At 35.4% G+C, this 10,365-nt stretch overlaps 1 protein-coding gene across 1 annotated transcript in view; it reads left to right on the forward strand.

Moving 5' to 3' along the window:
• MANEA (mannosidase endo-alpha) overlaps window positions 1-7,520 on the forward strand; it is a 157,651-nt gene extending 150,131 nt beyond the window's left edge. The window contains exon 5 of the mRNA XM_079939387.1: window positions 6,900-7,520. The gene's annotated coding sequence lies outside the window, so the exon portion shown is untranslated. The remainder of the gene's footprint in view (window positions 1-6,899) is intronic.
• The last annotated feature ends 2,845 nt before the right edge of the window (window positions 7,521-10,365 follow it).

The following is a 10,365-nucleotide window of genomic DNA, read 5'->3' on the forward strand; positions in this document are numbered from 1 at the left end:
CAGGAAACACTTTGCAAAATATTTTTAGAGAAAAGTTGTTTTCTTAGTATCTAAATTATTCTGGTAGATTAATCAGAAAACATGAATACCAAATTTTAAATGAAAAATTAGATTAGCATATAAATGGGAAACTCACAACAGAAAAGTTACAAATAACCAATGAAAAGTTGTTGGCAAAAGCTGGCAAAAGATCTAATATCTAGGATGGGAGAAAGCCCTTATAATGTACTTTCTCACACACTCTTGTATAAAGAGAGTATAAATTTGTAAAATTTTTCTAGAAGGAAATTTCATAATATGTGTAGAAATCCATAAGACCCTGCAAAACATTTGCCCTAGCAATAAAATTTTAGGAATTTATCCTAAGAATATGAGCTGAGATGGACATTAAGCTTTATGTATATGTGTTTTTACAAAAAATATTTTTTAAAATAATGGTGAAATTGGAACAAATCAAAATGTCCATTAATAGGAGTCTAGTCAAAATTATGAGACACCACATGATAGAATATATTTAGCCCGTAGTATCAATAATAAAAATGTTTATTCACATGAAAACTCTGTATTTTTAAATTTTCATGTTTCCAAAACAGAATGCCTTTCTCTAAATAAAACATTGAAAATTTATTTATAGTAAAAAAAAAACCACTATTAATATTTGATAAAATACTAGGAATAAACCTAAGAAGCAAAAGACCTATACTTTGAAAACTATAAGATGCTGATGAACAATATCGAAGATGACACAAACAGATGAAGAGATATACCATGTTCATAGATTGGAAGAATCAATATTGTCAAAATGACTATACTCCCCAAGGTAATCTAAAGATTCAATTCAATCCCTATCAAATTAGCAGTGGCAGTTTTTGCAGATCTAGAACAAAAAACACCTCAAACTTTGTAGAGAGACACAAGAGACCCTGAATTTTCAAAGAATGTTGAGAAAAATGAAGCTGGAGGAATCAGGCTCTCTGACTTCAGACTATACTATAAAGCTACATTAATCAAGACAGTATGGTACTAGCACAAAAACAGAAATATAGATCAATGGAACAGGATAGAAAGCCCAGAGATAAACCCACGCACATATGGTCACCTTATCTTTGATAAAGGATGCAAGAATATACAATGAAGTAAGGACAGCCTCTTCAATAAGTGATGCTGGGATAACTGGACAGCTACATGTAAAAGAATGAAATTAAAACATTCTTTAACACCATATACAAAAATAAACTCAAAATGGATTAAAGACCTAAATGTAAGACTGGATACTACAAAACTCTTAGAGAAAAACATAGGTAGAACACCCTTTGACATAAATCGCAGCAATATGTTTTTGGATCTATCTCCCAGAATAACAAAAAAAATAAACAAATGGGACCTAGTTAAACTTAAAAGCTTTTGCACAGCAAAGGAAACTATAAAAAAATGAAAAGACAACCCACAGAATGGGAGAATATATTTTCAAATGATGTAACTGACAAGGGAATAATCACCAAAAATATACAAAGAGCTCATGCAACTCAATATTAAAAAAAAAAAACTCAATCAAAAAATGGGCAGATGATCTAAATAGACATTTCTCCACAGAAGACAAACAGGTGGGCAAAAAGCCCATGAAAAGATACTCAACATTTCTAAATATTAGTGAAATGCAAATCAAAACTACATTGAGCTATCACCTCACACCAAAAAGTCTATAAACAATAAATGCTGGAGAGGGTGTGGAGAAAAGGGAACCCTCCTACACTGTTGGTGGGAATGTAATTTGGTACAGCCACTGTGGAAAACAATATGGAGGTTCTTTAAAAAAATAAAAATAGAGCTATCATATGATCCAGCAATCCCACTCCTGGGCATATATCCAGAGGAAACCATAATTTGAAAAGATACACGCACCCCAATGTTAATTGCAGCACTATTTACAATAACCAAGACATGGAAGCAACCTAAATGTCCATCAACAGAGGAATGGATAAAGAAGATGTGGTACATATATACAATGGAATATTACTCAGCCATAAAAAAGAATGAAATAATGCCATTTGCAGCAACATGGATGGATGTAGAGATCATTGTATTAAGTAAGTCAAAGAAAGACAAATATCATATGATATCACTTATATGTGGAACCTAAAAAAATGATACAAATGAACTTATTTACAAAAGAGAAATAGACTCACAGACTTTGAAAATAAACTTATGGTTACCAAAGAGGAAAGGTGGGGGGAGAATAAATTAGGAGGTTAGATTAACATATACATTCTACTATATATGAAATAGATAACCAACAAGGACCTTCAGTAAAGCACAGGAAACTCTACTCACTACTCTGTAATAACCAAGGGGTAAAGAATCTGAAAAAGAATATATATATATATATATATATATATAAAATTAAATCACTTTGCTGTACACCTGAAACTAACACAACATTGTAAATCAACTATGATCCAATATAAAATAACAATTAAAAAAAACATTTGATATGTAACCTCTCTGATTTTTATGTGAATATTTACATAACATTAGATGATAATAGTTATTCCACAAAGACTATTGTAAGCAAAGGATTAGCTTAAAAAATATATTTGTGTATATAAAGATGTAGCCTAGACGATATACTTTAACACTAGGTATCCCCCTGTGTTAAGTGGGAATAATGAAACTACCACAAGGCAGGTAGGAATTAGGAAGAAATCTACTTTTTCTCCCACCTTTGAAATATATTAATGAACTCATATATACACATCTCAGAGTAAAAGCAAACCTAATAAAAGTATAAAAAAGAAATCTTACCAGTATTCTTTATATGCCATAGAATTAAAGCCCCAGATACATAAAAGAAAAATATTATGTTAAATTCCATCTTCTTGCCTAAGGGGAGGACCAGATTGTGTTTTATTCTATCCCCAAGACTGAGGAAGCAGCAAAGTTTCCAACCTAAACCCAAATTAACAGCCTGTGGTTTCTGAGATAAATTATCCCCAAAGGGCACCAGGTATCCCAAACCAGGAAACCAGGGGCACTCTTAGGCTTTAGGTAATATAAAGTTAGATCTATGCAAATATGTGGTCATTTGTGAGAAGGAAGCACCACAAACCCCTTTCCCAGGGGCACTTAGTCCTGGAAACACAGGGCTGTGAGGAGCCTGGGGGAAACTGAGGCACAAGCTGTTTCTAGCAGCCGTATTTTAACTAGCTGTTCTAGCCACACAAAACTCCACATTATTTCTAAGAGCAGACATACCAGTCCTGGCCTGGCCCACATCCAATTTGGGTAACTGCATTCTGTCCTCTTTCAGGCCTCCCTGGCACTTTCAATTAGCCATAATTTATATTCTTCCCAGTTTACAATTGAAACTGCCTCGCATTGCAACTGTGGGATTACAGAGAGATGGCAGCTAAATTAACAGACAACTGGTACATTATTGCTGTTTTTCAGTTCTCTTTTGCCTTACATTTCTATGGAGTGCTAAAGGTCAGGGAATGTTAGTTCCATTTTATAAGAAAGAACACTGAAGCTCCAAAGTAACCTAATATTTACATCTATAACGAGTTGGATTACGAATTAAAAAATAAATTCCCACTTGGTAAATGCCTATACCTTAGAACTGAAATAAAGGAAATAACAAATCTTTTCTAAAAGAGAAAAAATCACTTCAATATAAATAGAGGTATAGTGTGCTTCTTTCTTCTGCTTCTTTCTTAAAAATATTTATTAAGTTTCCACTTGTACTGAGTACTGTTCCAGGTGTTGAAGTCCTGGATGTAAACCGTGGATGGCATTTCTCAGATCCTTAAAATGCACTGATCCCTGTTTAACTCATTTGATATTCACAAGAGCTTTATGAGGTATATATTAACATTACTCCTATCTTACATGTGAGAAACTGAGGCAAAGCAAGCATTAATAACTTTCCAGAGGATAGCAGTTACAATCAAAGCTTCAAAGCTTCAAACCTCAGTCATTTGATGCCAATAACTGTGTTCTCCATCACTATAATCATCTCTTCCATGCACAGAACAGTCCTGGGCTTTAGTATTACATAGAGGAAGATGAACAATAAACAATAAATAAGCAAGAGAATTCTCTGTGAGACATCAAATACAGGTGCTGTGAAGAGAATTAAAATATTCTGTCTAGGTAGAGTAATGAATTATTACTTTAGGTTACCTGGTAAGAAGGCTTTTCTATTTAAGCTGGGAGATCTGGAACATAAAAAGGAGCCAGCTATGTTAATATGAAGGAAACAGTATTTGAAATAGAAGAGCTGGTGCCAGGACCCTAAGATGGGAACAGACTTGGCATGTTTGAGGAATCAGAATCAGCCCAGAATGGCTGGAGCACAAAGGCTAGAGGAGAGAGGGTAGATTTTGGTTGGAGACAGACAAGCACATGATTAAAAAGGACTTAGTGTAAATGTGTTTAGCTTTTGTCTTATGTGTAATGGGGGCCTTTGGAAGGTTTTAAATAGATAAATGACATTCTGTTTTAAAAGATTACTCTGAAGGGAGGATCTATTTAAGGGGTGGGCAAGAGTGGAAGAAAAGACAAACGATTCAAGGCCCCAGGTAAGAGATGACTGTTACTTCGACTAGGGTGCATTTGGAGACTAGGGGAAAAAAAAAAAAAAAAGAGGATGGATTTAGAATATGTTTTTGTTGATTTTGCTGATGAATATTGGAGGGGATCAGGTAAGGAAAACAGAAGAATCAAATAAAAAAATTATCTTTACTTAGGTAAACCTAAGTCTCCATTTCATCAAAGGACTTTGGTGGTTTCTTCTGAGAATTCTTTGTCGGACCAAAAAGACGATTAAATGAGACAAATTTTACTTCCTTAATTTCATTAACCAAGTCAGTAGACCTTTATATTTAATTCTTTGTATTTAAGAAATGACTTAAAGTACCTATGAGCACTATTAGCCTCGTTTAAATTATTTACCAATTTGTCTAAAATTTATGATTTTACAAAACTGCCTAGAAATCTGTTCATTTAAGATCATTACCTATTATCTTCACAAAGTGTTATTCAGAAGAGGGTCTTGAACATGTTATTTTGGTGAACAACACACAAAGTTAAATACAAATAAGATACCCACTTACTGCAACTGAACAGAACATCAAATTATCATGCTGAGTTTCTTTCTTTTTTATATTAAGGTATGAGAGGATCCATCATGGCCCTTAAATTGTGTCAACTGTGTGAATAAAAGATATCTAACATATTTTAAAGTGAATGTATTTGACAGAAAACTTTTTAAATAATGATTTTGGAAAAATTGAAAGTATTTCCCATAAATATTTACTTAGTGGGACTTGAGAGAACATTAATATATTTGATTACTAAAACTTAAATTTTGGAGAGATTGTATGTTTTCTTTCTTTTTCTAATATACAACGTGTCCTCATAGGTTTGAGGTGGTATTTTGACAGACTTTCTGTCTGCAGGCCCCTTTCCTGTACAGTTTCACAGATAAAAAACCTGATCTCAAATGGTCTTGATTAATGTTGGGTGGTGAAGAAATTAGAGGGAGGAAGGAGACATGGGTGTACAATGGTAGAACATTTGTAGTATGAGATAGCTATAGATGATCTATGGTTAACCTCTCATTTTTTGTCACTCTTTCCTGGGCTCCAAACTTATTAGAAGAGTGTTTCCACCTAGATATTCTGCAGGATGACCCAGACTGGCTAAAGCTGCAAATAATTTATTTTACTTAAATATTTAAATACTCTTGCATTTCCTAGCCCAGTTAATAAAATTGTCATTCACTGAGTTCTCCAAGCTCCTATGTTTAGAGCTGTCCCTAGCAATTTTATAACTCTACACTCAATCTTTTACCGAGTCTGATTAAGTTTACCTATCAAATATCTCTCCAGTTTCTCCCCTACCCTCCTTTACTATCACCACCTGCCTTAAGTTCTTCCTTCCTCCCACTGCAGTCATTCTCTAACCCTCCCCTTCTGGCCCTACCTCACTCTAACCCACCATCTTTGCTGATACCAGTTATCTTTCAAAAACAAATTTGATTATGTTTTTAAAATATTGACCTTTCTCCTTATCACTCTCAAATTAAATGTACACATCTTCATGTGGTAACATCCCTTTACTAAATGGCCTTACTCAATTTTACCACCATGTTCCATCTTTCAATACTTCCTGGCAGAATCCTAACCATCTCCCAAAGAATTCGTCTATACCAAACCTCTTTCACATTCCTGGACTTTTAATATCTTGGCTCAGCTTTCTTGAATAACTTCTGCTGTCTTCTCGCTTGAATATATTTATCACAAAGCTGCATTTTCAGTTTCCTATATGAAAATCTTCTCTTTAAGGGTCTTAAAAGTATAAGCAAAGATTATAAAGAAAAAACTCAGGAATCACAGCTCCTCCAGATCTCCCTCTCTCAAGAGGTTTTGTTTTGTTTTTGTTTTTTCCTTTCAATTCATGCCTAACATTTCTCAGATTTCTGGTTGGAGTAGCAGCTCATAGCACTATGAACTCTGATTTCTCCATATCTTTTACAACAAGTTCAATTTTTTAAAGAAATTTTATTAGGGCATTAAGATTGTAATTTCTGACTCAGTAAATCTGGGTTTAGGGAAATGCATCTGTTTTTTCTTTGCTATTAGAGTTGAGAACGAAAGTGCAAAAGCATAAAAATTTAGGCATAGAAACTGGAACCCTTGCTTTGCTCTCATTAAATCATAGTCACTAATGCTCATGGCTTGCCCAAAGCCTCTTTCCACTCCTTTGAAGTCTCTTTGTCCCAAATGTTGTCTAGGAGATCTCATTTCTAAGGCACATCTCTTCCACCCCCATTCCTTTTTTATCCTAAGGCTTCTTTACAATCCCAAATCCTTCACTGTTTTTTTTTTTTCCCCCTCTAGGGACAAGTTTAAAGCATGAAACTTCTGGAGAGGAATGAGTCCTAAATGGATGTTCACATTCCCTAATATGAGTACACCAGACACTACAGACAGTCTGGTATTGTCTCCTTCTGCTTGATAAAAGGTAAAGGTTATTTCTTATTTTTTTCATTGAAATTTGGGTATCAGAATTTATGATAAACACTAAGGATACTGCAATATCTAAATGACAGGACAAATGCAGATAGATGACAGATTGTTTTTCAGTCTAATGGCCTAAAATATGCAGAGCACAAGCTTTTAATTTTTAGTGTAATTAATTGTTTCACTATAATTGCTGTTATAATTGCTTGTCATCTCAGTTTTTTTGTCCTAATATGGATATTTTTTTCCTTCTCTGCAATCTTTCACTTGAGGGAGATTAGAATCCAACAAACATACTGCAAACAGTACACTAAAATTATGTGGGTATGGAATCATAACATATATACGGAAACTCCTTTTGAAAACTATATAATACTGTTATCATTTAATCTAGACCTTTTATTTTTACTCATGAAGGAATCAAATCTGGGAGATCAAATGACTTTCTGAAGAGTACACAAAGACCTGTTCTCTTAGTTCCTAGGAATCTTGACTCTGAGTCCAGTGCCCTTTCCATCATATCCAACAAGTTTAATATTTTTTAAAGTCTTAGTAAAAATCTTCTGTGTTTCCATAGGTTCTTTTTTCTTCTGCAAGCTTCCAAAGCCCTCTCCTTGAACTTACCTAGAGTATGGAAAAGTTCATCTGAGGTGACATACTGGGAATGACCTAGAACAGATCTCATCATCTAAATCTGACTTGCCTTTGTAACTATTAGCTCTTCTCAGGGTTTGATGGGTACTGACATATAAAAGCTAAGCAAGAAGGGAGATGAGACCTGAGATGCTAGTAATTACATAGGGCTGTGAATATACCAAGATTTGTTTCTTTTTCATTTTTCCTAAAGAATGTCATGTTCCTAGAAGAAGGGTCAGGTCCTGAAGGGGCTATCAATGTCATCCCAACCAAGGTCTTTTCAGATACGATGACTCTCCTCTGCACAAGTTTGGGCTGTCCAATTGCTCTTCAGTGTGCTGTCCATGGTGCTGAGGAACCAGCGCTAAATATAGCCCTGCTACAAATTCCTGTCACTTCTGGCGAAATGGTTAGGCAGAGCAGCACCTGACTGTGCTTCAGAGCTTTGCAGTTACCTAGAGGCAGCTATGAAAGGCCTGCAACCATTTCAAAAATGTAACAGCTCAAAAAGGCAGCTTTGAGAAAAATCTTTTTTATGACCACAACTGAAGTTAAAATTAAAAATTCATATCACCAGGAGAAACAGATTTAAATTTATTTGTAACTATTCGCTTTTCCTAAAATAATACTCCTTATATGTTTTTAAAAATTAAAGCAAGAGCTTTGGTTGTTGTGCTGCTAGTTACACTTTCCTCCAAAAGTTAAAGTAGTGTAGTGTGATATAGTGTAATTGTCAACCAAAAGAATAAAATTTTCCAGAGAAAATTAGGTACAATTCACCCTGTGGATATAGGAACACTAGATAGGCATTACAACTCAGCTTTAAACGATCAAGCAGGAGAAGTCAGACAAAGAAAGATGAAGTACCTTTCATGTTATGTTATTATAAATTGCATGGTATGAATTATTGTGTATTTACAAGACACCCTCTACCTATAGCCCCTACATGTAAAAATATCTCCTCATTCAGCTGCCACACACACTAAAATGAATATTCATAGGAGATATACTGCTGCACTTAATTATCCCAAATGGCCTTGGATGCTTCCCTGTCCATTTTTCTGGGGTGGGGACCCTGTATTCTAATTGGAAGCATTCTCTGTGATGCACATAGTATCAGGAGTTCGAACTGCAGTTGTGCCCTCTCATCCCTCTCATATAGACATTGATAACATTTTTATTGCCAGTCAAGCTTCCTGACCTTGGTCTCTGCTAGTGGCATGTGATGTCCCCCCAAAAGTCTCTGCAATGTGAAGTTATGTGCCTAGAGGAGATTTGAGTCTCCATCTCATATTTTTTTTGCAATTGCTTTTCACTTTACTCAGGGTGGGAGATTGTCCTAATATGATTTCCTAACAGGTAGTTCTAAAACAAACCTTTGGGTACTCCAACATAATCATCATGCCCAATCTCTTTCTCTGCATTTTGAACTGTCCAGAACATGAAGGCAAAAAAGTGGGTGAATGTAGGGCCACCAAAAGCCCCAACAATCATAAATGTTACTGCAAACTAGGTGTTCAAAGGCCCTATCTAACTGTACTACTTGTCAACTACTGAACTTCTTCTCTGTGAACACTTCTTTCTACACTTTTCTCCACTTCCTGATGCTTTGGGCATTGCTGATACTCCCTAGGAGGTGGGTCTATCTTTACTATAGGGACTGTTGATGACATTACTTTTCTCATCAGTCTCATCATCCTTGTTATTTCTCAACTGTCACCATCCCTGTTGCTGAGCATTTCCCTATTAGAGTTACAAACATTTTATTAGGCACTAGTGACTTCCTCATTACTTAATCCTGTTTAACTTCCTTTCTTCAGAAAGCACTCTCTCACTTTGGCTCTATGACACCACACCACACTACTCTTTTCTTCCACTGCTACACATATCCTTGAAGGTTAGTGTTTCTTAGCCTTCTGTACCTGGCTTTCTTCTCTTATCACTCTACATTGCCTAAGTGGTTTTGTCTATTCTCAGATCTTCAGTTATCCCTTGTGTACTAATGACCTACTCCTACCATTTTCCAAAATTCTTATCCCAAATAGCCAACTACCTTTTCAACATTTCTACCTAAGTATCTTGCTGGATCCTCTAATCAACATATCCAAAATTGAACCTATCACCTCACCCTGAACACACACACACACACCTCTTTACTGTCATCTTTATGTTTACTCTCAAAGAGCAAAACCAACATCCATGGTTATCCACATCAAACTTCTGGCAGCCTTCTTTTACCACATTTCCCACAGACACTCATATACAGAAGCTCATTATTTTTGTCCATTCTAGCTTCTAAATAACTACGGGAATTTTCACTCCTCTTCACCTTCAACCACAAACTCAGAGCAGCTACCACTAGCTCTTATCTGAATTGCTGCAACAGCTTTGCTTCCATCGATGCCCAGTGCTACCTTCCCTCACCTCTTCTTCACAAAGAAGCCATCATAATTTTAAAGCATATTTTATTATATTGATGCTTTTACTTAAGCCCTTGAGTGGTTTTTCATTGTCATTAGGATGAAAACCAAGTCTGCCAGTTCTGACCCTTGACTGTATCTCCAACCTTTCTCCTGACTCTTTGCTATCTCCCTTTGTTCCACGTTCCAATCATATTGGCTCTTTAAAAATTTATTGAATAGGCCATATTCTCTCTGGACTTCTGATCTTCACCTGCTCTCCTTCCTATTCTTCTCTTTATGTAGCT

The sequence above is a fragment of the Stenella coeruleoalba genome (genome assembly GCF_951394435.1).
Source record: "Stenella coeruleoalba genome assembly, chromosome: 12".
Classification (NCBI taxonomy): domain Eukaryota; kingdom Metazoa; phylum Chordata; class Mammalia; order Artiodactyla; family Delphinidae; genus Stenella; species Stenella coeruleoalba.